This window comes from Aedes aegypti, chromosome 3, assembly GCF_002204515.2.
Source record: "Aedes aegypti strain LVP_AGWG chromosome 3, AaegL5.0 Primary Assembly, whole genome shotgun sequence".
Classification (NCBI taxonomy): Eukaryota; Metazoa; Arthropoda; class Insecta; order Diptera; family Culicidae; genus Aedes; species Aedes aegypti.
This window is the reverse complement of record NC_035109.1, coordinates 343834523-343862328: the sequence shown is the minus strand read 5'-3', so window position 1 is coordinate 343862328 and position 27806 is coordinate 343834523. Positions and strand designations below refer to the sequence as shown.

The window sequence follows — 27806 nt, the reverse complement described above, 5'->3', positions numbered from 1 at the left end:
AAGAAAGTTTTTAAGAAGGATGGTCCTTTGAATATAGTAGAGAAAGGAAATAGACCTTTTCATACGATACAAATTGACCATTATGGACCAATAACGCTAAGAAATTGTAATTATAGATATATTTTTGTGGTAGTAGACGCCTTTACAAAATATTTAAAGCTTTATCCTTGTAAAACAACAAATACGAGTGAAGTAATTAAGCATCTTAAACATTATTTTAGTGCATATTCAATACCTGATCAAATTATTTCTGATCGTGGAAGTTGTTTCACTTCGAATAGTTTTAGAGAATTTAATGTCGAATGTGAAATAAAACATATTTTAATAGCTACTGCATGTCCAAGAGCAAATGGTCAGGTAGAACGGTTTAACAGAGTTTTAACACCAGTAATAGCTAAACTTGTTGAAAGTTATCCTACAAGAGGTTTTGGTCCAATTTTATTAGATGCCGAACATTTTATTAATAATACTTTCTGTCGGTCAATAGGTAATACCCCTTCGCAAGTACTATTTGGAATAAACCAAAAGAAATCAACTATTAGTATTATCGAGAGAAGTATTAATGAAAATCAAGACATTGAAAGAGATTTGATTAATATTAGAGAAAAAGCAATTGCCATAAATAGAGCAATTCAAATTTACAACAAAAAGAAATACGACTCCGAATGTAAGATTAACACAAAATATCAAGAAGGTGACCTAGTTTATATACCACATCATATTATACCTGGGAGTTCATCTAAGTTACAAGCACAATTCAAAGGTCCTTATATTGTCAGAAAAACGCTTCCAAATAATCGTTATGTTGGTAGTGATGTTGATGGTATTCAGCTTACACGTGTACCCTTTACCGGAGTTTTTGATCCTGTAAATATGAAGTTATGGGATATGAAAAACGAATTAAATGCACATCGGGACGATGTGAATGTCAGGATGGCCGAGTTGTAGGAGATTTAAGTAGGCAATGAGGTATTATATAATTGAAGCAGGCTATGATTAGCAGAATAGGGACATTCGATGTTTTGTTATTCATTAATCCTCGAGACGCCAAATATACAAGACGAATCACTCAAAGCTCTCCACTGTGTTTCAATACTTCAATACCTGCGTTGTGTTCATCATTCTTGACCCGGGCGCAGGCATACGCTCGCCGTATGATCGTTATCATCTTTCGCTTCACAATGAATGCTCCTCAGTTGCTTCGTACAGTCTCTAGCGACGTGTACTTTGTCACCAGAACGGTAATTAATACACAAAATGTAAACCAATCGAGAGCTTGACAAAAAGTACAACATGTATGTATTATGAAAGAATTAAGCTAGTCTATCATTTGAACTCAGAAAACTGATAACGTTTCCGTAAATCTTATAAGGTTACACCTGACATATTGTTCTGCGTGTAAGAAATTCACTTCTCGAAGACAACATATTTCAACTCCTTCAGACATCACCATTATTGCAACACCATATCAGCATCCGCCAGTGCATTTCAACACTCAACAAACAGACAATCATCTCTAATCGCACGAAAAGACAAGCAACAATAACGACCAACTAAAGAGAGAGAGAGCGAACAGGGCATCATCGGGCCCATGACCATTCGACCCAGATCCCATAAATCTTGCCCTTCTTCAAAGTTGCCTGCAACAAGCAGCCGGCAAGCCAGGGAAAAGCCAACGCGCGGCGTTAATTTCACCTCGCATCTGCAGTTAATTTCTCGCCTACATAGCATAGTGCGCTGCAACCGGCTTCAGCAGGTCGAGTTCGAAAAGACAGGCGAAGAAAAAAGGTCTTCCACAATGTTTCTCTCCCATGAAGCCAATTTCTGCCCTGCATCCGTCCACCACTGCTCTAAGGCTTTAAATGATCCGGCCAAGATAAATGAGAGATCATCGTTGTTTTATTGCTCCACAGGTTGAACCAGTTTTCTCGCTTTACCGTCTCTATTACTCGGTTGGGAGCTGCATTCGAATTAGAAATTGAAGTTTTCGTTTATTTGATAAACTTTAAACGGTTTAAATTGTGTTGTAAATTTCGTAAATTTTGTGAATTTTGTCAATTTGTTAATAACAGTCTATTCACTCGATATTGAAGGGGTCATTGAACTATGGAGTTATCAAGATACTGAATACATATATAAAATTTTTTTGAAAGTTTCGTAAGTTTTGAAAATTAAAAAAAAAATCAGTCGTCAAAAAAAAAAATAAAACTATTAAACATTTTGAATAAATCAAAATATTTTAAAATTTTGTTCAATTTTCTGTAGATAGATTAAATTATGAACAATAATTCTTTATACAGTGGCTCAATTTCATATGCGTACAGGATACTGATTCCACATCAAGTTAGTAAAAAACTATTAAATGAAGTATTGAGCTACAAATACTTTATCCACATTGAAGGTAATAGGTGTCATCTATTGTTTGCCAAGCACAAAATGTTTCCATTTACATTCATCTTTGGATTAATAGAAAAGTAATGAATTGATGTCTAAAATTCACCCAATTCCATATTCGTACACCTACCAAAATTCAAACGCACAACGTTCAAAACTAAATTTAGAAGCTCTATTTGATTACTGAAGTGCTTTATTATGATGTTCAGATGTAGTGAAATACATTTGGACAATTTATTAGTGGACATATATAAAATTTAGGTAAAATTATGAGAAATGCCAGTTTTCCAATGATTTTTGCTATAAAATCCAATAATTCGAACAATTACGTTTATTTTTGTCATTGGATCCAATCTATAGATTATACTCGTAAGCTCTGATAGAAATTTAGTTGAAATATATACACTTTACAGAAATCATAAACAGTTTTTTCCCTTTTGAGTTCAGAAAATTGTTGTGCCATAAGTTCAAAACTCTTCTAAAATGATATATTTAATCAATGTAAACCAAATTTTCATTCTAAACAACAGGTAAATGTTAATTTCGAATTTGTCTGTAAAAATAATTTGAACTACGAACTTCGTTTTACAATAAAGTACCCTAAACTACGCTGTACATACCTCCACATAATTGATGTCATCGTAATATTCAATTATCTTTCAAATAATATTGAAATTATATTCAAAATAGCACCCTATTTTGCAATTTATTGATTTTATAAGAAAAATACAAAATAACTTGAATGAGCAGAAAGCATTGGTACACTATTTAATAGAATATATCCTGTTGTTTTCATCATTTTAAAAACACGTTTGTGTTGCGGTTATGGCAATAATATTTATTCTATAAATCTCTATAATCATGTTTGGTAGTAAAATGTAAATTAAAAATGATAATTACGCAATGTTTTGATAGGAACATTAACTATGGATTATGTATATACATTTAGGAGCCAAACATAAAGAAATTGACTAAAATGTTTGGTTTTGGATTTGTTATAAATGTTATACTACCTAAGATTCAAAAGTATAAGTTGTCGATATCCACTCTTAGCTGCTCTAAAATTGATTATAATTTTTTGAAACTTGTGCAATATTCGCAATTATCATTCTTAAGGAAGTGATGATGAAAAAAATGCAATTTATTTTTCGACTTACCGAATATTTCAGCAAAAAACATGGGAAAACTGGTATTTTTCTTAAATTTACTTAAGTTTCAAATATACCCGTTTATAAATTTTCCAAATGTATTCTACTGCATCTGAACAACACAACGAAGAGCTTAAGTAGTCATCTAGTCCATTAAAAATTAGTTTTGAATGCTGTATATTTCTTTTTTGTTAGGTGTACGAATATGGAATTGGGTCAATTATAGACACAATCTTAATACTTTTCCATTATTCCAAAGATTTAAGCAAATGAATACAGTTTGTCATTGCCAAACAATAGATGACACCTATAACCTTCATTATTGATAAAGTATATCGAAGTCCATGCACCATTTAATAGTTTTATACCAACTTGATATGAAAATAGTGCCCCGTACGAAAATGAAATTGAGCCACTGTATCTTGATGATGACATCTCATTCTCAAAAGAGAACCGACCCGACGCCTGAAAATTGTGATCGTTCTTTCAACGCTTTGCTGCTACTTTCCAACTGAATCAAACTTCTTCAATGATCACGATGATGATGATCCCCTGCCATGAACGACAACAGTAGGCAGCAACGGCAACATATTATCCGAAAGTTACGACCTCCTGCCTGCGCGCGCGAGCTTCTTGCTTCGGTTCGTTCAACCGAAGACGCAAGACGATCGTCGTCGTCGTCGTCGTCGAAAAAGGATCAACGGAGAACCGAAGCAGAAAGACGAAAGGAAAACGCACAAAAACAAGATCAAGCTGCTGCCGGTCGTCCCGTCACACGCAATCATAAATGCGCGAGAGTAGCGAGTTCTCTCCCTCTCTGCTATTCCACCCACCGCACTTCGGCCGCGACCACGCTGATCTGATGCAACGCAACGAGCAAGCATGTGTGCTCGGATCGTCCCGCGCCGGGATCGGCTCCTCAGTCTCTCGGTTGGATTGGAACGGTTCGCTTCGCGTCGGAGTCTCTTCGCTCGTTCGTTCGTTCGTTCGTTCATTCGTTGATTCGTTCGTGGCGCATCTTTGAGCCACCTGTCGATATCGTTTTATGAAATTTTCCGTCGGTTCACTTGCGAGAGCGTGTGTATGAGGCAAAAGAAAAGGGACCTCTTGCAAAGACGACGAATACGGTGAATAAAGGAACAACCAGTGGAACGTGAAGTTAATTTAGTTAACATTTACTGGATCGGTTGGGAGATTGAGGGCTGGAAAGAATCGAGGGGGTCTGAACGGAGGGGACCTCTGGGAGTGAAGCCTGGTTGGCCCGGTGGCAACGGAAAACGGTTCAGGTATAGTTACGATCAGGTTGAGGGAAAAGTCAAGAAAGCAAGTGCACCCTGCCCAAAGGAAGCCTGACGAATAATTTGGGAGTTTTCTTTTGAGTGTTGTTTCGTACCGCGAGGAGATCGGTTCGGTTGAAAACAGGATGTACAAAGTACCCTCTTCGGAATTATTGATCGTTATACGTTGTGATATTTTGTGATTGAAGAATTAAGTTTGTGTTATAATTTTTATACATGCTCAGCGAATAACCTGTTTATCTCGAAAACCTGATACCTGAATTCGGATAGTTCCTGCGTTAGTGAATGCGAGAGCCAGTGTTCGGAATGCAAATGTAAAAAAGCCTCATGCCAAACAAGAATTGCACAAAAAAGCCCTACGACGAATTATCGCCGAAGAAAGTCATAATCAAGTGAACCAACAACGGTTAATCGCTGATGAGTGCTCAGCAAAAGAGAAAAAAAAAAAACGCGACCGAGTACCGGATCCGAAACAATAGAAAACGTGTGAACGCGATTACCTGTCGCAATTGTTTCCTCCGCTGATGATGGTGAGAATTTTGTCGCTGTGAGTGATTCAACCTGTGCAGAAAATCCAGTGCGGAAAAAGCTCGAATGAAATCGCATTCGTCTCGGAGGGCCTTCTGAAAGAAATGTGATATCCTGCTGAGTGTGTGGTGTGATTTGATACTCACCGATGAGAAGGGGAGGATTGAGTGCAGATATCGGAGGAATGATTGTACGAAGCTGAGCCTGTTTTGGAAGTGTGGTTGTGATTCATTGCTAAATTGTACCAGCGTCAGATGATCAAGTGTCAAGTGAATGAAATTGGAGATCGAGATAAGTGATTCAAGTAACAACGAGTGAAAAGTGATAAAAGTTTCAATAACATAGAAGTGACGCAACTTTTTCCAGAGAATAGGAATATTTGTTTGTGATTATTGGCATGGGTAAGTTTAATTTGTATTGTTCAAACTAAACACGTCAAAAAGATTTTTTTTTGATAAATTGAAAACATGAGTGTAATTTTAGCATATAATCTGTCAAGTATTAAGTATGCTTTTGTAACAACCAGATCGGTTTTGATTGAATGACACCAAAGACGAAAAAGCACACAATACACTGTGTAACTGTATTATAATCCATAAAATCAACAATCAAAGTGGAGTTGAAACGCATCCATAATGCCATCCTTATTTAATGTCTGGTGTTCAGTAAGCTCCGTTTCCGGATAATCTTTTTCGGAGGGTCCTCACTTCACTAATGGGGAGTCAACCAGGGATGGGAGAAGTACTGTAGCAAACATTTACCACCTCGACATTCACATTTTTCTACACGACGATCAAAATCCAGAGCAAACCATGACCGTTCAAAACAAAAAAAATGTCATGGCTCTTCAAAACTGTAATCTTCTTCCCAACGTTTTTTCAAAACCGAATGCGAAATGACTCGGCAACAGTGGTGACGCGATTTTTCCGGTTTTCGGGGTTTTGCATTTTTGCTCAATAAAGGCAGCATGAAATTGAACTTGTTTATATGTATCGCAACGGAATGATTGTGCTCTTGCTATTAGCGCTAATAGATTTCAATTAGTTGAAAACACAAGCGAAATATTAGCGATTGAATTGTTTAACATTGTTTTCAATCATTCACCTCGAGATGGCTGCCCGAAAACGATCATAGTGGAGAGACAAAAACATTCAAGCAGTGTGTGAACCGTTGGCAGCGCAACGCCTGATGGTATTGATGCTGCTGCTGCTTTGTGTTTTGGTTGACTGGCAAAATCTATGAACTGTGGTAAATAGTGGTCACAGTTCCCAAGCCTGGAGTCAAATTTGAGGTGAACACATAGCATCGGAACAGGCGGTTTGTAATGTTATACTTAGGAAATACACATCTGTCTAGACTGATCCAGATGTCCAACATGTGGAGTCAGATAAGAACTGTCCTTACTTAAATCGAAAGATGGTCGGCGTTAAGTCAGAGTGGACCAAGTAAAAAACTTTTGAAAATTGGATTATCCTGTCATTAGATGCAAAATTTCTTTATCTCCATTTCACTTTGATCAGATTTGATGAATTTTGTAAACTGGGAGAGATATTGGATAAATTTACTTGAGGTGACCTATAAAAATCGATAAAAGTATGCAGTCATAGTGGACCAAGTGCTTTTTACCATAACAACGAAAACGATCAGTGCCTAAAATTTGAGAAAATGCAAGACATTCCAAGGTATTTAAGTAAGATTTTTCGACATAGAATTATTATTCATCTTATATATTAATAGAAATTTATAAATATTACATAATTCGATGCATCTGATTTTCGTTTCTGGCCATTTACCATTTTGTGCAAGACCAAGTATCAAAAAGCGAAGAACTAATTGATTATTGCATTTTTAAAAGTTAATTTCAGGGTACGGTAGAAGGTTTTGATAGTAATATGGTGTCTGTTTGGAATATCCTAGAACCCGTCTATTGGACCTGTATAATTTGGTCTGTACGCAAGAATCTTGGTCCACTCTAATTGAACGCAAATTAGAATGTTTCTAATCTTCAATGCTCTGACTTAACAAAACTTTTGTTTTCAAGTCACTGATTTCGGAATTGAAGATATGGATTCTTAAAGAATTTACGATGCTTATGACGAAGGATGTTAGTAATTTATTTATCTTAGATATAGAACCCAGTTTGATCATCCTAAAATTGAATGATTGTTATTTTCGAAGAAATTGTTCATTCAGAGTGAACCAAATCACTGAACGGTGTACTTTGGTTCAGTCAGATTGGACCAAGTACACAAGTCTATCATAAAATCGATCTATCAGAAGTGTGTATTATGTTTTTCCATTACTTTACATTATATTCTTTGCAAGTATCACATAGATGTGTGGAAATGTTGAACCAAAATTTATATGAGTACAGAAATTGCAAAGTGTTAGACTTTATGCCGATTTTTATCAAAATATGAAAAATGTTACTTGGTTCACTCCGACTTAACGCCGACCAGATAACAAAAGTACGTTTAGGTAATGTAGATTATACATTTATAAGAAGCGCTGCCGAAATTCTCTTTGCGGGAGTTTCCGCAACTTCATATAGGCCGATCTTCACTGAATGTATGTTCCGTTCCTATGTACCTTGTGCCTATGAGCCAGGCTTACCAGATGAAAATTTAGGAAAAGAAGACGTTTAGAGTGACTGGCTTTGAAAAAGGAGGACATTATTATTATGAAAATTTATTGGCTTTTTTCGGTGAATACATTATTATATTGTATTAATAATATTGTATTCACCGAAAAAAGCCAATAAATTTTCATAATAATAAAGTCATGTGGTGATTAAACCTTATAATTGTAAAAGAAGGACATTCATCTTTTTACGAATTTAAAAGTTACCCTGGCCACATCATTGCGAAAACTGATTTGGGAATTAACCCATTTCGTAGAAAAACGTTTCGCATAAGACGTCTTGCACACATAAAGACGTTTTGCACAAGAACGTTTTGCATCATAGACGTTTCACATAAAACAGTTTGATACAAGAACAGGAAACATTAGAAAGAAGACAATTCTCATTACTGCTTTGTTCTTATGGAAAACATCTGCATTATCTTGCGGAACGTTCTTCAAGAAACGTATGCGAAATGTCCCACTCCCTGCTGATTGTAGAGTACGTTTGGCTTTTCCTGGTCATGAGATAAATCTCTTGGTCTTCTGCTTAGTAATGGATGCGATAACCATTCATTCTTCACCAACGACCAAATGCAAGCAAGCCGTGAAGCTAACTGCCATCACTCAAAATAACAGCTCCCTTAACAGCTCACAACCCCAAATTTTATTACTCTAGAGTTATATCATTCAGGGTAATGGTACATTTAATGTTATAGAATTCGAGGTAACGGCACGTTTTGAAAAATGGTATTTATTATGTTGGCGGTATGCTTAATTGTACGAACATTGTAGTTAAACAAAAACTCCAAATTCTTAACATTAAAAGTCTTGAAAACTCTGAAAAACATTGAAGAGTGTTTAGGAAATTGGTGAAAACTTCCTTAACTTTCTATCTAACTTCATGAACTTTTAACGAAGTCAAAAATGATGACATTTCAACAAAAATGTTTAGAGAGAAATCGATATTTGCTCTTTTTGAAAAAGGAGGACATTTTTAGTCTAAAGGGAGGACATGATATCGAAAAGGAGGAAACGCCTACATACCGGTAAGCCTACTATGACCAGAATTCAATGATCACAGCAACCATTGAGCGGCCTTTCTTTGAATTGAATGAAACATAGGGAGACGGATACAATTCTTGGCACTTAAGATTCACTTCGGTAGTGGGTTCTTTTTAGCTACTGAGCTCATATTTGGCCAAAATATACGTCGGATTTGAGTGCTTCTTATTGCAAAGTTTCAGACAATTCGACCGGAGGTTTTTCATGCCAATCAAGTGCCCCAGTGAGCTCTGCACCCTATGGATTATCATATTATCAAGATATGTTACGTATCTTAACCCTTCTAATAACAGCATCGTTTTTACACCAAAAATATATTGAAATAGAAATATTTAGGTCACAATTTTTGTTTTTAGATATTTTTACAAAATGTTGTCACAAATTTTTTTTTCTCTTTTCTAATCTGTGTCGATTTCGATAATTGGTCGTCTAGATCCGGAGATGATCCGAAATTTCTTGTAAATATCCCCGACAACAACAATCAGTGACAAAAGTTAATAACCAAATGCTGTTTTTCCATACAAAATGCCCAAGTTTAGGGGTCTGTATCTCAGCTTCTGGTATTCCGAATTGGCTGGAATTTGGATGATGAGCTACTAATAACCTGAAGTTTTTTGTATACTGAGCTAATTAAACTTCGGTCACTTGTCAAAGAATTTCAGTGGGTTTTTTAAAGACAAAAGTTACTAAGCAAGATTTTTTTTATATTATTTCGAAAACGGTAAGCAAAGCTGTTCACTTTCGAAGTTACACAAACTTGCAGAACATAGCAACAACTTAAAAATTACCACTTTTTCAATCAAATAAAAAAATATCTCGGTCATTTACTTTTGTCCTTGAACAATTCTCTGAAACTCTTGACTGGAATGCAATAAATTCACTACAAACAAAACTACAGATTATTTGTAGTTCGTCATCCAATTTTCAGCTAATTCCGACCACCAGAAGCTGAAATACAGATCCTTAATCTTGGGCATTTTGTATGGAAAACAGTATTTGGTTACTCAATTTTGGCACTAACTGTACTTCGTAGAAGATTGGCTTGGGTTTTCGGCTCCCAAACAAAAATACAAAAACCTCCAAAATTGATTTTCTCAAATCTAGATTTTTGCCACTTGCACTTTGAAATTTTCTATTTTCTTGCAGAAAACTCAACTGATTTGTATGATTTTTCCAGAGAAGTTCTTTATCACTTAATATTCTAGAGGTATTCCATTATATCGCCTATGTACCGTTTAACTTGATTAGCTGATATAAGCTTTGGATTAACCTTAAGCTGTAATTAGATAGCTTTCTAACGAAATAACGGCGCTCATGTCTTCCAGTTTCCGTGCATTTAGTATTGCATAATAGATTTGCAAGTTTTTCGATATAAAATTAAATTTGGTCAACTTTGGTAAGCAACAACTCAGTATCGTTTTCAAAAGTACAGTCGACTCTCCACATCTCGATATCGAAGGGACCATCGAGATGTGGAGAGATCGAGACAAAGAACATATTTTTAATCAGTGCGCATCGTACCTTCGTGCTGTGCGTACACGAATTCTCTCTGCTCTTGGAAGTTTTTGGACCCGTGCCTTCGATTTTTCGTATGACCCGTTGGCGAAAGCTATCGGTGGTAATCCTTCTTGGACACCGTCTTGGGTAAAAACCTCTCAGGAGGTCACGTCTTCTTCCGTTTATTAACTTAACATGGTATCAACAACAAACAAAAGCAAGGGTGAATCTCTGAATTCACAACTTCCTTCCAAAAAAGTGGGATTTAAAACTGTCACTAAACGTGGCAAGAATGGAAGAAAGGACGTTTCTCCGGAATGCGAACTTGCTTCAAAGGGTGAAATGAATAATTGTATCGAAATGAGCAATCAGTTCGATGCTCTGGACAAACTTTGATTCAAGTGAGGAAGCAAAAAGTGCCGCCTATCGTTATCAGTTGTTCCAAATTTGGGGGATTTAGACAGGAGATCTTGAACTCCATTAGGAGACTCAAGGTCTCCTTCCAAATCGCAAAGAAAGGAGACTGTCGCGTTTTGCCGGAAACTCTTAAAGATCGCGAACTTCTTCTCAAACATCATGAAGAGAATAAGCCCAATTTTTTTACACATGACGACATAATAGAACGTTTGCTCAGAGTTGTCTTGAAAGGTCTCTCAAGTGACTATAAGTCACCTCAAGGGATCAGAAATGGTATAAATGATTTTCCCTAGTTCAAGTAATCATTATGAAAAAGAGAACCCAATCTGGCATTATTCGGAAAGGGCTTTCTCAAGAATATTATTTAGTTCACTTTAACAAAAAATAACTAAATAATATTAAATCTTTAGAAAAAGCTAAACTTATGTTCGATGTCCGTGTGACATGGGAACATTTCCAGAAACCTGGAGGAAATTACCAGAATCCCACTCAGTGCCGTCGGTGCCAAAAGTGGGGTCATGGTACAAAAAATTGCCACCTGGATGCTAAATGCATGATTTGCGGAGGTTCTTCTCACGCTAAGGACGTCTTTCCAGTGAAGGAAGATACCACCAAGTTTATATGCTCGAATTGCGGGGGCAATCATAAGTCAAATTTTTGGGCTTGCCCTTCACGTAGGCGAATTGTCGAGGCTCGTGCCAGACAGATGAACAGTAATATCCGTTACGATAAGGGTCGTCATCGGAATTTCCCTGGTAGAGTATCGAACAATGCTCATTTTTTAGTTAACGATCGCTTGATTAGGAATCATACCCATCAGGTAGATCATTATCATGCTCATTCACAAACTAATTTTTATCGGTCGGGTAGCCGTTCGAATCTACCCAATGTATCTACCCAAGGAAAATCCTTTGCCGATATCGTAGCAGGTAATTTGAACTCCTCCCTTTTTCGTCCCATGAGTACCCATTCTACTTGTTTCAAATCAAATGGAAAAAACCCTACCGCCACAGGTAACATCTACTCTGCCTCTTCGTCTACAGAAAATTCTAATGGGAAATCATCAGAAAATGAACCCACTTCAAGTGATATGTCTGCCTCTGATTTTAATTTTCTAACTGAACAATTGAATCTAATGATTGATGCAATGTTCAAAGCCACCACTATGACTGAAGCAGTCCAAGTCGGTGTAAAATTTACTAATCAAATTGTTATCCGATTACGTTTTTCTAATGGATCCAATAAATAATAATTTAATTATTTTAAATAGGAATGCTCGTTCTCTGCATGGTAAAGAGGACGAGCTGTTTAATTTTCTTACAGTTAATAACGTGCATATAGCAGTTATTACTGAAACGTATTTGAAACCTGGATCTAAACTCAAAAGAGATCCTAACTTTTTTGTTTATCGTAATGATCGACTTGATGGGGCATGTGGAGAAGTTGCAATCATCATTCATAGGCGTATAAAACATCAACCATTTTTGTCATTTGAAACTAAAGTTTTTGAAACTTTGGGTGTTTCTGTTGAAACACAGCTTGGTAAATATACTTTCATAGCTGCCTATTTGCCTTTTCAATGCTTTGGACAGCTAGTTAATTTGCTCCAAACTGACTTGCGAAAATTGACTCGCAATAAGTCAAAATTTTTTGTCATTGGTGACTTTAATGCCAAACATCGGTCATGGAATAATTCTCAAAGTAATTCCAACGGCAGAATTTTATTTGATGAGTTCTCTTCAGGATGTTTCTCAATTCAATACCCTGATAGCCCTACATGTTTTTCCTCTTCTATAAATCCATCTACGATTGACTTGGTCTTAACCGACTCTAGTTATCTTTGTCCAATTAGTTACTCATGCTAATTTTGATTCTGATCATGTCCCTGTTACATTTCAAATATCCCATGAAGCGATTCCCAATCCTATCAGCCCCACTTTCAATTATTTTCAAGCCGACTGGAATATATATGAAACGTATATTGACTTTAATCTTGATGTTAACATTTCATTACAAACTAAACTTGATATTGACAATGCTCTTGAAACTTTAATAAATTCCATTGTTGAAGCCAAGAGCTTTGCAATTCCAAAATGTGAAGTGAAATTTGAATCCGTGATTATAGACGATGATCTTAAACTCTTGACCCGCTTTAAAAACGTGAGGAGAAGACAACTTCAACACACTCGCGATCGTGGTATGAGAATTATATGGCAGGATTTGCAGAAAGAAATCAAGAAACGTTTTGCACAATTAGGAAACAAAAATTTAGATAATAAAATTTCTCAATTGGACCCTGTCTCTAAGCCCTTTTGAAAATTATCTAAAATTTTTAAAAAACCTCAGAAGCCAATACCGGCATTGAAAGAGGAAAACAAATTATTACTAACTAATTGCGAAAAAACTCAAAAATTTGCTATGCAGTTTAAAGCACGCACAATTTCAATTTAGGACTTACTAGTCCAATAGCAAATCAAGTTACTCATGATTTCGAAAACTTTCTCAATCAAGAGAACGTTTTTGAAAATTCCTGGGAGATTGATTTGGAAGAAGTAAGAACTATTTCAAAAATATGAAAACTCTTGGCGATGATAGAATTTTCTACATCCACATCAAGAAACTTCCAGAAAGTAGCTTATTATTCTTTGTTGATATATTTAACAAATCGTTTCAGTTGGCATATTATCTTGGACCTTCCTTTGCCGTGTGGTTATAGTTCGCGGCTATCAAGTAAAGCCATGCTGAAGGTGTCCGGGTTCGATTCCCGGTCGGTCTAGGATTTTTTCGTGTAGGAAATTTCCTTGACTTTCCTGGGCATAGAGTATCATGCGGATACGAATGCGAAAATGGCAACTTTGGTCAAGAAAGCTCTCAGTTAATAACTGTGGAAGTGCACATAAAAACACTGATCTTAGGAGCAGGCTCTGTCCCAGTGTGGACGTAATGCCAAGAAGAAAAAGAATTTTCCTGACAAATGGAAAACTGATAAATTTTTAAAACCAGACAAAAATCCTGCAGAAGCTTCTAGCTATCGTCCAATCAGTTTACTTTCCTCCATCAGTAAACTTTTTGAAAAGGTCATTTTGAACAGAATGATGGTCCACATCAACGAAAAATCAATTTTCGCCAATGAACAGTTCAGATTCCGCCATGGACATTTGATCACTCATCAACTTTTACGTGTAAAAAAATTGATTCGTTCCAACAAATCTGAAGGCTATTCTACTGGTCTTGCTCTTCTAGACATAGAAAAAGCATTCGACAGTGTTTGGCATGAAAATTTAATTGTAAAATTAAAAAAAAAAACTCCAATTTTCCAACATACATTGTTAGAATAATCCAAAGTTATCTGTCAAATCGTACACTTCAGGGTTATGTATCAGAATTCCAAGTCTGAAAGACTTTCTGTAAGAGCTGGTGTTGCGCATGGCAGCATACTGGGACCAATATAATATATTGGAATGGAGTTTTCTTGGACTTTCATCCATTTGAAAAATCTGACTCAGAACAATCCTTCCTTGGACTCCTGCTGCATTAATTTCTATGCAATAGTTCACATTTTCAGCATTAATTCAAAACATCTTCCTCCAGCAAAAGTATGGGATCGCCCCTTCTGATCTAACGAATCTGTTAACTTATTATCTCAGTATAATTACCCCTTCTTCATCGCACCAAACATAACTCTTATGATCCAATCGCTCAATCATTTCATCTCCCTCAACCTTGGCTTCTTCAGAGAAAATAAAAAAAACTCACGTGTGTGGCCCATATTGGGTTTCAACATCTCAATCATTCTGCCGGTATTTTTACATACCAGGAAGCGAACCGAACGAAAAAAATCTCCAAACGTGGAATCAAAAGAGACTCCGGCAAAAAATAAACATTTTGATTAAAAGTGAAAAGGCACTTTTTTCCTCCCCTTGAACGCAATCGCCGATTTGCGCCGGTTATCCAACGGCTTTAGTAACTCTCGGCTCGGCTACAAGCTGACCGACCGACCGGCTGCGCGCATCTCATCAGCAACAGCGTGGCTAGATTCGGTTAGACTCTCATTGCCGCAGACGAGTCGTGTGGACCGAAGCCAATTCGGTTAATAATCTCGAGGCCCCTCCGTGCGATCGCGAGACCGATTGATCCGACGATCTGTTATTGCCTAATTCAATAGACGGGCCGAGCGAGAGGGAGGTAAGCGAATAAGCGCGCCCGGCTATGGTGTATGATCCTCACCATGGGCGTAGCGAGGATCAACATCAAGGATCAATCCTCTTCAAGGCATCGTTCATTTATTTCTCACTAAATATCAGTTTTTCCTAAGGGACCTTCCTCAGTCGAGTGGTTTGAGTCCGCGGCCACAAAGCAAAGCCATGAAGGTTTCTGGGTTCGATTCCCGGTTGGTCCAGATCTTCCTTGACTTTCCCTGGGCAAAGAGTATCATCGTATCTGCCACACGAAATACGAATACGAAAATGGCAGCTCTGGCAAAGAAAGCTATCAGTTAATACATAACAGTGGAAGTGCTCATTGAACACTAAGCTGTCCTTCACTGAATACGCCCATGCTCATCTCACAGTATGTATACTAAAGCCACGCAACGAATGCAGTGGACGGAGAGAGGCAAAGAAGAAAAAATCGACCGATGATTGATCAGTAGCTGCTGCGATTGGGCTTCCTCCCCCATCCTCTCCGCCAGCCTGCCACTTTCTCTCCCTGGAACCATGTTCACACACAAAAGTCGGTACCACTCGGTGAGATTAAAATCTCAATTTAGCAGGATGATTGTTCGATTTGTAGAGCTCTGCTTTATGTTTCGTCCTCTCCTTCCCCTCCCAACCGACTCGACCGGTCCAAGTGTTGATTTTTGTTCTTTTCCCAAACTCAGGGCCAGGAAACCGTTCCGTCGTCGTCCACTGGATTTATTTGCTGAGCTGTTTTTCCTCAAACAGAGAACCATCCGAAAGCAGTGGCAGCAGCGGATTATGACTTATTGTTGTCCTGACTTGTCAATCTTTTTCCCGGGCAGGTCCGGGGCAGGTATGACCGTGGGACGTTTCCCGGGCCAGTCAGTCAAGGGACGGGGAAAAATTAAGACGAATTATTTCCGGTACATCGGGACTATGGCACAGTGGTTCTATTTGTTGTAGAAAGTGGCCATAAATTAATTCAATTAGCTTACCTAACTTAATCTAAGTATATAACGCATTAATCGTGCCAATAGTTAATTGCAACGATTTTTGTCTAAAATTATCAACAATTTGATTTGACATTTGTTCCAATGTAACTCATTAGTACTGTATCAGGGAGGGAGCATCAGAATAATAAAAAAAAAATATTTTGAATCCTCTGCAGAGATTTTTTTCTATTATTACAACAGCTAGTCCATATTGTTACAGCATACAATATGGCTGGCCTGAAAATTTGTTTGAAGATCAAAAACTTGTTCTTAGGACAAAGTTTTCTGTTAATAAGTGGATACATACATTTTATATATTTGTTACATTTGACCTGAATGCCTTCAATGTGATTTTTGAAAGTTGATTTTTTATCTAGCATGAGCCCCAGATTATTAACTTCATCTGACCAATTTATTGGAACCCCTCTCATCGAGACAACATGTCCATTTGAAGGTTTCAAATTAAAGAGTTTTTAGTTCATTTGAGATTATTATAAGTTAAATGTGTTTTAAATTTATGTTTCTACATTCTTGAGATCATAATTGATCCAAGAAAAGGTATAAGATTTAATAACGCTTCAAATTATTTATCGATGTCTGACCTATGCGCGGTACCCATTGTGCATCGTGGTCGGTCGCTCACAGTATACGTGAAACATCAAAATAAATCATCGAAAATTTCTCACCCAGAATTTTCTGGCTTCGGGATTCCGTCAACCGTCCCCCTCCTATACGTATGGGATGGTCCGCGGTGGACAACGACGACGATGCATGCTCCTGTTCTTTCCTCCACTGGATGCCAGTCATGAATAAGTTATAAATCTCGACGTAATAAATTTGTCAGTCCAAGCCGGCTCACTTGGTATAGTAGTGGTAGTGGTGGTGGTGATACGGTAGGTCGTAAATCAATTGTTCTATGCTTGCGTACGTGTGGAGGCGGATGCGGGGGTGGCAGGCAGACTTTTCCAGGTGGTGTAAATTTGCATAAATTATGGTCAGGTGGAGCATGCATTTGAAGAGTGGCAGTGGAAACAAACTTGGAAGATCTTTCTGTGGCAGATAAAGAAAGAAGCGAGAAAGGCTTTGGGTATATTATTTAAATTTGTGTTCCAAAGAATATCTATGAAATGATCGAGGTAAATTATGTCTTATTATTGATATTTGGAAATGAAAAGAGGAAGAACAGAGTAGGATTTCTACTGAAGGTTTACACAATTTACCAAATTTACATAATTTACAAAATATTGTTAAGAAGTCTGCAAAATTTGTCGGGTTTAAAAAATCTTCAAAATAGTTACAAAATGCTCACAAAACTTCTGAAAAATTTCAATTACATTTCTACAAAACGTCAACCAAATTTTTATGAAATGTTTATGGAACTCGCACAAATGTACTCAATTAGAAAAAGAAAAACAAACAAATGTCTTCAAAATTTCCTATAAGTATATTTACAAGACTTCAATAATAATTTACAAACAATTTTTTGAAAAGTCCACAAAATTTTAACATGATTTGTTTTACCTATAAAATTTCTGGAGAATATCCAGAGTCGGTGTACCATATTATATCTCGGGGCCTTCCTTAGCCGAGTGGTTAGAGTCCGCGGCTACAAAGCAAAGCCATGCTGAAGGTGTCTGGGTTCGGAATGGAAATTTCCTTGATTTCCTTGGGCCTAGAGTATAATCGTACCTGCCACACGATATATGAAAGCGAAAATGGCAACATTGGCAAAGAAAGCTCTCAGTTAATAACTGTGGAAGTGCTCACACTAAGCTGAGAAACAGGCTGTGTCCCAGTGAGGACGTTAATGACAAGAAGAAGAAGAGCTCTACATCTTGGTTTTGTAAAAAATATATGAAAACCACGAAAATTTATACTCTTGTCTATATTATCGTGAAATCATCGCGAAAACTTGTGACGTACGACTCCGGCCATGTCTGGTGTCGCGAATGAGAAATTTGGTATGAAAATGGTGAAGCTTTGAGTAATTCATCTAGGATTACTGAGCTTTACTCCATGAGCGCAAACTTTACTCACTGTAGGACCATTTTTGAGAAATTGATGACTTTTGGAGAAAGGGTAGATGATAAAAAGTCAATTGCATGGACAAGAAAGACGCTTGGAAAACCTTCTCAGAAAGCTTGTAAAAGCTTGCCAGAGTAGCTTAGAAAAGCTTCCCAGAGAAGCTTGAAAAAGCTTTAAAGAGTAGCTTGGAAAAGCATTCAGAGAAGCATGGAAAAGCTTCCCAGAGAAGCTTGGACAACCTTGGAAAAGTTTCCCAGATAATCTTAGGAAAGCTTCCCGAAGAAGCTTGGGGAAGCTCCCCAAAGAAGCTTGGAAAAGTTTCCCAGAAAAACTTTTAAAAACCTTCCCAGAGAAGCTTGGGAAAGATTTTTAAAGAAGCTTGGGTTAGCTTACCAGATAAGCTTGGAAAAGCTTTCCAGAGAAGCTTGCAAATGCTCAATAGAGAAGCATGGAAAAGCTTTTCAGAGAAGTTTGGAAAAACTACCCAGAGAAGCTTGGAAAAGCTTGACAGATAAGCTTGGAAAACCTTCTCAGAGAAGTTTAGAAAAGCTTCAGCTTCCCAGAGAAGCTAGGAAAAGTTCCTAGAGAAGCTTGGGAAAACTTCCCAGAGAAGGTTGGAAAACCTTGGAAAAGCTTCCAAGATAAACTTAGGAAAGCTTCCCGAAGAAGCTTGGGGAAGCTCCTCAGAGAAGCTTGGGAAAGCTTCCCAGAGAAGCTTGGAAAAGCTTCCAAGAGAAGCTTAGAAAAGCTTTCCAGAGGAGATTGGATAAACTTCCTAGAGAAGCTTGGAAAAGCTTCTCAGAGATGGGTTTAAAAACTTGAAAAAGCTTCCCAGAGAAGCTTGGAAAAGTTTTCCAGAAAAGCTTTTAAAACCTTCCCAGAGAAGCTTGGAAAGACTTCCTAGAGAAACTTTGGAAAAGCTTCCCAGAAAAGCTTGGTAAAGCTTCCCAGAGAAGCTTGGGAAAGTTTCCCAGGGAAGCTAGGAAAAGCTTCCCAGAGAAGCTTGGAAATGCTTCCCAGAGAAGCTTGGAAACGCTTCCCAGAGAAGCTTGGAAAAGCTTTCCAGATAAGTTTGGAAAAGCTTCTCAGAGATGGTTTTAAAAACTTGAAAAGGCTTCCCAAAGAAGCTTGGAAAGGCTTCCCAGAGAAGCTTGGAAAACCTTCCTAGAGAAGCTTGTAAAACTTTCCCGGAGAAGTTTGGAAAAGCTTCCTAGAGATGCTTGTAAAAGCTTGCCAGAGAAGCTTGCAAAGGCCTCCTAGAGAAACTTTGGTAAGGCTTCCCAGATAAACTTGGAAAAGCTCCCAAGAGAAGCATGGAAAACTTCCTAGAGAAGCTTAGAAGAGCATGGAAAAGCTTACCAGAGAAGCTTGCAAAAGCTTTCCAGAGAAATTTGGGAAAGGCTTCCCCGATAAACTTAGATAAGCTTCCCAGAGAAGCATGGAAAACTTCATAGAGAAGCTTGGAAAATATTCCCAGAGAAACTTTGGAAAAGCTTCCCAGAGCAGCTTGGAAAAGCTTCTCAGAGAAGCTTGGAAAAGCTTCCCAGAGAAGCTTGGAAAAGCTTTCGAGATAAGTTTGGAAAAGCTTCTCAGAGATGGTTTTAAAAACTTGAAAAGGCTTCCCAAAGAAGCTTGGAAAAGCTTCCCAAAGAAGCTTGGAAAAGCTTCCCAGAGAAGCTTGGAAAATCTTTCCAGATAAGTTTGGAAAAGCTTCTCAGAGATGGTTTTAAAAACTTGAAAAGGCTTCCCAAAGAAGCTTGGAAATGTTTCCCAGAAAAGCTTTCAAACCCTCCCAGAGAAGCTTGGAAAGGCTTCCTAGAGAAACTTTGGAAAGGCATCCTAGAGAAACTTTGGAAAAACTTCCCAGAGAAGCTTGCAAAAGCTTCCCAGAGATACTTGGAAAAGCTTCCCAGAGAAGCTTGGAAAAGCTTCCCAGAGAAGCTTGAAAAGCTTCCCAGAGAAGCTTGGAAAAGCTTCCCAGAGAAGCTTGGAAAACCTTCCTAGAGAAGCTTGTAAAACTTTCCCGGAGAAGTTTGGAAAAGCTTCCTAGAGATGCTTGTAAAAGCTTGCCAGAGAAGCTTGCAAAGGCCTCCTAGAGAAACTTTGGTAAGGCTTCCCAGATAAACTTGGAAAAGCTTCCAAGAGAAGCATGGAAAACTTCCTAGAGAAGCTTAGAAAAGCATGAAAAAGCTTCCCAGAGAAGCTTGCAAAAGCTTTCTAGAGAAATTTGGGAAAGGCTTCCCCGATAAACTTAGATAAGCTTCCCAGAGAAGCATGGAAAACTTCATAGAGAAGCTTGGAAAATCTTCCCAGAGAAACTTTGGAAAAGCTTCCCAGAGCAGCTTGGAAAAGCTTCTCAGAGAAGCTTGGAAAAGCTTCCCAGAGAAGCTTGGAAAAGCTTCCCAGAGAAGCTTGGAAAAGCTTTCCAGATAAGTTTGGAAAAACTTCTCAGAGATGGTTTTAAAAACTTGAAAAGGCTTCCCAAAGAAGCTTGGAAAAGCTTTCCAGATAAGTTTGGAAATGCTTCTCAGAGATGGTTTAAAAACTTGAAAAGGCTTCCCAAAGAAGCTTTGAAATGTTTCCCAGAAAAGCTTTCAAACCCTCCCAGAGAAGCTTGGAAAGGCTTCCTAGAGAGACTTTGGAAAGGCATCCTAGAGAAACTTTGGAAAAACTTCTCAGAGAAGCTTGCAAAAGCTTTCCAGAGAAGTTTGGAAAAGCTTCCCAGAGAATCTTGGAAAAGCTTCCCAGAGAAGCTTGGAAAAGCTTCCTAGAGAAGCTTGGAAAAGCTTCCCAGAGAAGCTTGGAAAAGCTTTCCAGATAAGTTTGGAAAAGCTTCTCAGAGATGGTTTTAAAAACTTGAAAAGGCTTCCCAAAGAAGCTTGGAAAAGCTTTCCAGATAAGTTTGGAAAAGCTTCTCAGAGATGGTTTTAAAAACTTGAAAAGGCTTCCCAAAGAAGCTTGGAAATGTTTCCCAGAAAAGCTTTCAAACCCTCCCAGAGAAGCTTGGAAAGGCTTCCTAGAGAAACTTTGGAAAGGCATCCTAGAGAAACTTTGGAAAAACTTCTCAGAGAAGCTTGCAAAAGCTTCCCAGAGTAGCTTGGAAAAGCTTCCCAAAGAAGCTTAGAAAAGCTTCCCAGAGTGGCTTGGAAAAGCTTCCCAGAGCAGCTTGGAAAAGCTTCTCAGAGAAGCTTGGAAAAGCTTCCCAGAGAAGCTTGGAAAAGCTTCCTAGAGAAGCTTGGAAAAGCTTTCCAGATAAGTTTGGAAACTTCTCAGAGATGGTTTTAAAAACTTGAAAAGGCTTCCCAAAGAAGCTTGGAAATGTTTCCCAGAAAAGCTTTCAAACCCTCCCAGAGAAGCTTGGAAAGGCTTCCTAGAGAAACTTTGGAAAGGCATCCTAGAGAAATTTTGGAAAAACTTCCCAGAGAAGCTTGCAAAAGCTTCCCAGAGAAGCTTGGAAAAGCTTCCCAGAGAAGCTTGGAAAAGCTTCCCAGAGAAGCTTGGAAAAGCTTCCCAGAGAAGCTTGGAAAAGCTTCCCAGAGAAGCTTGGAAAAGCTTCCCAGAGAAGCTTGGAAAAGCTTCCCAGAGAAGCTTGGAAAAGCTTCCCAGAGAAGCTTGGAAAAGCTTCCCAGAGAAGCTTGGAAAGGCTTCCCAGAGAAGCATGGAAAACCTTTCTAGAGAAGCTTGGAAAACTTTCCCGGAGAAGTTTGGAAAAGCTTCCTAGAGATGCTTGTAAAAGCTTGCCAGAGAAGCTTGCAAAGGCCTCCTAGAGAAACTTTGGTAAGGCTTCCCATATAAACTTGGAAAAGCTTCCAAGAGAAGCATGGAAAACTTCCTAGAGAAGCTTAGAAAAGCATGGAAAAGCTTCCCAGAGAAGCTTGCAAAAGCTTTCCAGAGAAATTTTGGGAAAGGCTTCCCCGATAAACTTAGATAAGCTTCCCAGAGAAGCATAGAGAAGCTTGGAAAATCTTCCCAGAGAAACTTTGGAAAAGATTCCCAGAGAAGCTTGGAAAAGCTTCCCAGAGAAGCTTGGAAAAGCTTCCCAGAGAAGCCTGGAAAAGCTTCTCAAAGAAACTTGGAAAAGGCTTCTCAGATAAACTTGTAAAAGCATCCCAGAGAAGCATGGAAAACTTCCGAGAGAAGCATGAAAAAACTTGGAAAAGCTTCCCAAAGAGGAGAATGCTTCCCAGAGGAGATTGGGAAAGTTTCTAAGAGAATCTTTGGCAAGCTTCACAGAGAAGCTTGGGAATACATCTCAGAGAAGCATGGGAATACTTCTCAGAGGAGCTTTTGGAAAGCTTTCCGGAGAAGCTTGAAAAAACTTTTCAGTGAAGCTTGGAAAAGCTTCCCAGAGAAGCTTGGAAAAGCTTCCCAGAGAAGCTTGGAAAAGCTTCCCAGAGAAGCTTGGAAATGCTTCTCAGAGAAGCTTAGAAAAGCTTCCCAGAGAATCTTACCAACGCTTGCCAGAGAAGCTTGGAATAGTTCCCCAGAGTAGCATAGAAAAGCTTGCAAAAGAAACTTGGAAAAAGTTTTCAAAGAAGTTTGGAAAAGCTTCTCAGGAAAGTTAAGAAATGCTTAGAAAGCTAGTGAAAGCTTCTAAGAAATGCATGGGAAAGCTTTCTAGATAAGTTAGGGAAATCTTCTCATGGAAGCTATAAGAACTTCTATGAGAAATTTCTATTCAGATTTCATGTGGACTTCTAAAAATCCTGGGAGACAGTTTCTGTTGAAACTTTAGGTGGAAAATTAACGAAATTATTAAAAATTTTGGAATAATTCTTTGTAGCAATGCCTCAAAAAACTCCTGAAGTTATTTTTGAAGGAACAAGGAGGAAATATGCTGAAAGATTGCCAGCAATAATTTAAGAAATTTTTAGAGTAATTCATGACAGAACATAAATTGAAAGATTTTCAAAAGAATCCCTGTAGAAATAGCTTGAAGAATTTTCTGAAAAAAAAACATTGTAGGAACTACCGCAGGAATTATTGAACGAAATTCATTCTTTCTTAAAACATCTAGTTTCGAAAACCGTGGAATTAAGATTTGAAGAATTTCAAGAAAGAAATTTCCAAGAAAATTTCGTTAGTTTAAAAATGTATGGATGAAATCCCTGAAATTTCTGGAGGATTCCTGAAAATTTTTCAAGATAAAATCTTAAGAAAATTCTCGAGGAATATTCTAAAGCAAGACTTTTTTCCGAAGGAGAGAATATTCAAGACCCCTTGAGAGCTGGAGCTCGAGCTTCAGATGACCAATCAGCCCGTGGCTGCTACTCCAGTGTCGCCAGATCAGCTGCATTTACACAAGGAATCAACTAAATGGCTATTTGGGACTAACAGAAACCCTCAGTGTACAAGCGCTTGTTATCTCATATTTGTAGGCAACAATAGCGCCTGTCACGTCAGAATGCAGACCAATGAGTGAAAGGGGGTTGTATTTAAAACTGGACCACAGTGGACCGGAAATACCCCTGCATCTACGCCAGTTGATACGGTTAGGTAATTTTATGGCTGAGAAGCTCGCTTTTGCTTAACAGACTGCCTATGTGTCAGGCGCAATATAGTTATGGAAAAATGGAAGGATTCATTGTCCGTCTTAGGTTCTAACAAATATTTTAAGTGTGATGATAGATTAGTGGTAGATAGAAGCAAGTGAAAGTTACTTAGACTTCAAAAAGATACCTGCTACTAGCCCTACACATCAGATCACGTCTATCGAAGGTTTGAGACGAGACCTGATATAAAACTGGAAAAACCTTGCATTGGGATGTCACGAAAAAACATTTTCAGCTTACGACTTAGGCAATTTTTAACTAATGTGATCGATTTCTCTAGATATATTCACACTTGAGGGGTGGAGTCGAAACATAGTGGGAAGATAAGATCATTGTAAAATCCTAAAATTAATACGACAAACTTTTATATTTAAAGCTTGTTTCGCAAAAACCATCAAATCATAAACATAATTGCTTTCAAACCTTTAACAAGCTTTCCTTTTAAAACCCTTCACATTAAATTCATAATTACCCAGCAAGAATTTCCTAAAATCCCTCCACAGCTCCCAAACCTGCTGGGAGCAAGTTCCAATCACTCCGGACGCCAATTTTCGGGCAGCTCGATCGTGTGGCACCCTATAATTTTGGGACCCTAGCAGAACAAAATTACCATCCATGATCCGCCGATCTCTGCATCCTCGATCGTTGGAGCAGTGACCCAAGAGGCATCGATCGAACGGAAGACGACAAAAGGTGATACACTTCGAGAAGGAGAAATAAACATTAATGGGGTCTTCAGCCGCCTGCCTCCGTGCCCTCGTGGTGTTCCCTCGTGTGTCCGTGGGGGTTTCATCAGAACGCGTCGCCTTCGGAAAACAGGTTCCTCCTTGGCTCGATCGTTTACTGCTTGCGTTCGCTTCTTGTGTCATAATCATCATCAGCGAGCCGAACTACCGAACGACAACGATCATCGAAGAGAGGGAACGCAACCGAAGAGACACTCTCTCGCGATAGCTGGTGCTTACGGTCGGACCAACGCAACGCGCGATTGAATCATCAAAACTCCGAGTGAGGCGCAGGAGTTTAGCATCTCACTTCTTCTCTTCCGTCTTCTGTTTATCCACGATCTCCTTCGGAGTTGTATTCGTAGCTAATAATCAATCAACATGTTCTGATGCATGGTGTGGCCAGTGATCCTTCCAAAGTGGCGCGCGGCAACGCAACGCAACCGGACGATCAAACCGGTCTCAATTAAATCCACTGGGTCGCATATTCGGCTTCGGCTTCGTTCGCGTTCGGGTCGTGCGAGAGTCGCGCGAACGGCGTCATCCCCCCGTCAGCGATCGTCACCCGATCGGTTGCCGAACGCAGTTTTTGGGTTCGTTCTGGTGCGGGATGACTGTACCTTTCTTGCTTAGCATCCCAACATCGATGGTGGGACGGCGGTCCGTGACGGGACGGGATGTTTGTGGGACGGACAGGGAAGTGCCGCAGCATAATAATTTAGTGATCTTTCGAGCTGGACTGTTCCGCGCGCACTCGTTCGCGTTTCAGCCGTCGTCGGCTCCATTCCGCTGTCTTATTTTTACGATTCTTTTAATTTAGTTTTATTCAACGAGAAGTGGGCTTGTTGGCGGTCCGTTCGGCAACGGCAGGGGTTTTCTTGGAGCGGATTTTTATTACGGTTGCTTTCCAGGTATCAAGTTCTGTTTAGACCTCTCTCGTTGGAAGATTGTCCATGGTGGATTAAAAGGAAACAGACAAAGTGAGTCGGGCTTGGTGTGGTGTGTGTCTGTATGAAGACTCGGGTGTCCCAAGATTGCACTTTGTCAGAAATCTTGGGGGCTAGTTTGAAATAGAAAGATCCCAAAACAAAATTTAGTATTACAAAATGTTGCAGCAGTAGATTTTTTTAATATGATAAACAAAAATTGACCTTTTTCAAATATTTCAACGAGGCAATCTCCAAACGTCATTTTTGAATTTTACACACATACAAAAGTTTGTGTTTTACATCCTTAGCTACTATTCGGAAATTGAGCCCTCAGGGTACCATTTTAGGACACCCTAGTAAGGACGCAATCTGCAGAAGCGTGGAAAAATGATACACCGTTGAAATTACATGCATTTGGATGAAGTCGGAGATGGCATTTGCTGCCGTTGACGTTGCCGTCAGGAATGAAACGACGACGACGACGTCTTTGTTCTCCCTTTCTCGAGCACCACACAATGATGAAGGAAAAATTTTGACGCTTTTCAACTCTTTCTCGAAAAGTATGTTTGTCATTTTAGTGCAGCACGTTCCGGAGACCCCCTAGACCCGGAGAGAGGAGAGATGTTGTCAACAATCACAAAAGACATGTGATGGAGGATGGATGAAGGTTGATGATGCTGGTTGGAGCGCAGGAAAAGGAAAAAGTTTCGCATGCTGGCTTACCCAATCTCGGAGACCGACCCGATCTCTTCGGTTGGAAACTGCTTGGCTGCACGAATTTGATTAATGCTTTGATCTTGAGGACACGAGAAATGCTAGTTCATAGTCGCAAATAACTTGAGGAAGGGTTGGGAACTTTTCACGTTCAAGAGCTTCTCAGTTGCATTGTTTCTTTCGAAATGTGTGTCTGGGTGAGGAAAAGCACAGAATAATGGCAGTTTGGGAAGTATGCTAGTGGAGACCGTTCTTAATGTAGTTTAATTTTGAAAAGACATTTTTCTTGGAATGTTTGTTTGTTTGTTTTATTAACGACACTTTACACCAAACAGGTGCATTCGTGTCAGAATAAAAAAAAACATTTCACTTTACAATTCAATTTCATACATTATTTACAATATTTAGCAATGAACTTATCCTGCCGTTTTGACCGCTTGTCAAATTTGATCCTCCATCCAGTTACATCATCTGGCTCGGGATCTGGACCCGAATCAGAGTCGGTGCTCACATCAACAGTTCTTTCTACTTCCATCTCGTCATCATTGTTGTTGGATATACGAGGCGCGGCCGGTATGGACGCTGCGCTTTGGTCTGCTTTCTTTCGCGGTGGTGAGTTATCCACTGGGCTTATCTGACGAACATTCCTTTTTGCTTGCTGCTGTCGACGATGTTGCGATCGTATACATTTCTCGCTTACTTCGACTGGTACACCTATCTGTGCTGGGTTGTCAGCCACACACACTACTTGTTGAATATCGCATGGAGACTCCATTGTGGGTTGATGTTCTTTCTCGCCTGCTGCTGCTTCTGAGCACTTTTGTTTGGGATGGGCTCTTTGTCCACACCGCCGGCATGTGGGTATTTGCGAACGGTAAGAAACAGTCGTAAGCTGTTCTTGAATGCGCACGAATGATGGTACGTGTTTTTGGAGCTCAATCCGCACCACACGAACGCCGTTTTGCACACCGGGGAAGAATTTTTTCCACAATTCACGCGCTACAGATACTACCTTTCCATACTGCTTCATGTGATCGGCGACAACCGCATTTGGTATTGCTGGCGGGAGATCATGGATGCGGACATTCGTCGCAGTATCTTCCATGTAGACAGGAATGTTGAATTTTCTGTTTTCTGCTGACATCGAATGCTTCAAATGATGAGACGCAGCTACTCGCTCTGCCATTTGTAAATCGTTCATCTCAATGAGGACGCATTTCCGAATGTTGTGCATTTGGAGATTTTTGACGGCAGCCATCTGAATTTCCAATTTGTTGCACAGAAACTTGTGGATGTCTCCTGCACTTGGCCGGACAGGAAGCACGTTAAAGTCGACGACCAACGTATTTTTTCGTATGGTTGCCATTGTGAATAGAACCAACAATGAATTCTACAGCGTGAACTACCGAAAGATTGCGCTAAGGCAAAAAGCCGACCGACTCGATCGAGCGCTGGCTGACATTGATTTTTCTTGGAAGCTTTCTGGTTTATTGAAAATTGTTCTTATAATGTTCGTCAAGATTCGTACCTAGGTATTGGCATGGTTTATCAGTACCAGTGAAATCATAAACAAGTGAATTGAAATGGTTATATATAAAATTCACTAAACGAGAGTTGCCCATAAAATTATAACTAACCCATTTAGAAAAAGCATTGAAGTATTAAGACAATAGTACTCAAAGATTAAAGTTTGTCAGTGTTCATAATTTTCTAGTACATATCTGC

The 27806-nt window shown here is 38.9% G+C and overlaps 1 protein-coding gene across 3 annotated transcripts in view; it reads left to right on the top strand.

Annotated features, from left to right (window-relative positions):
* Window positions 1–4463: 4463 nt before the first annotated feature.
* LOC5579127 (nephrin) overlaps window positions 4464–27806 on the top strand; it is a 655956-nt gene continuing 632613 nt past the window's right edge. For all 3 annotated transcript variants that reach the window (XM_021849148.1, XM_021849147.1, XM_021849146.1), the window contains exon 1: window positions 4464–5769. The gene's annotated coding sequence lies outside the window, so the exon portion shown is untranslated. The remainder of the gene's footprint in view (window positions 5770–27806) is intronic.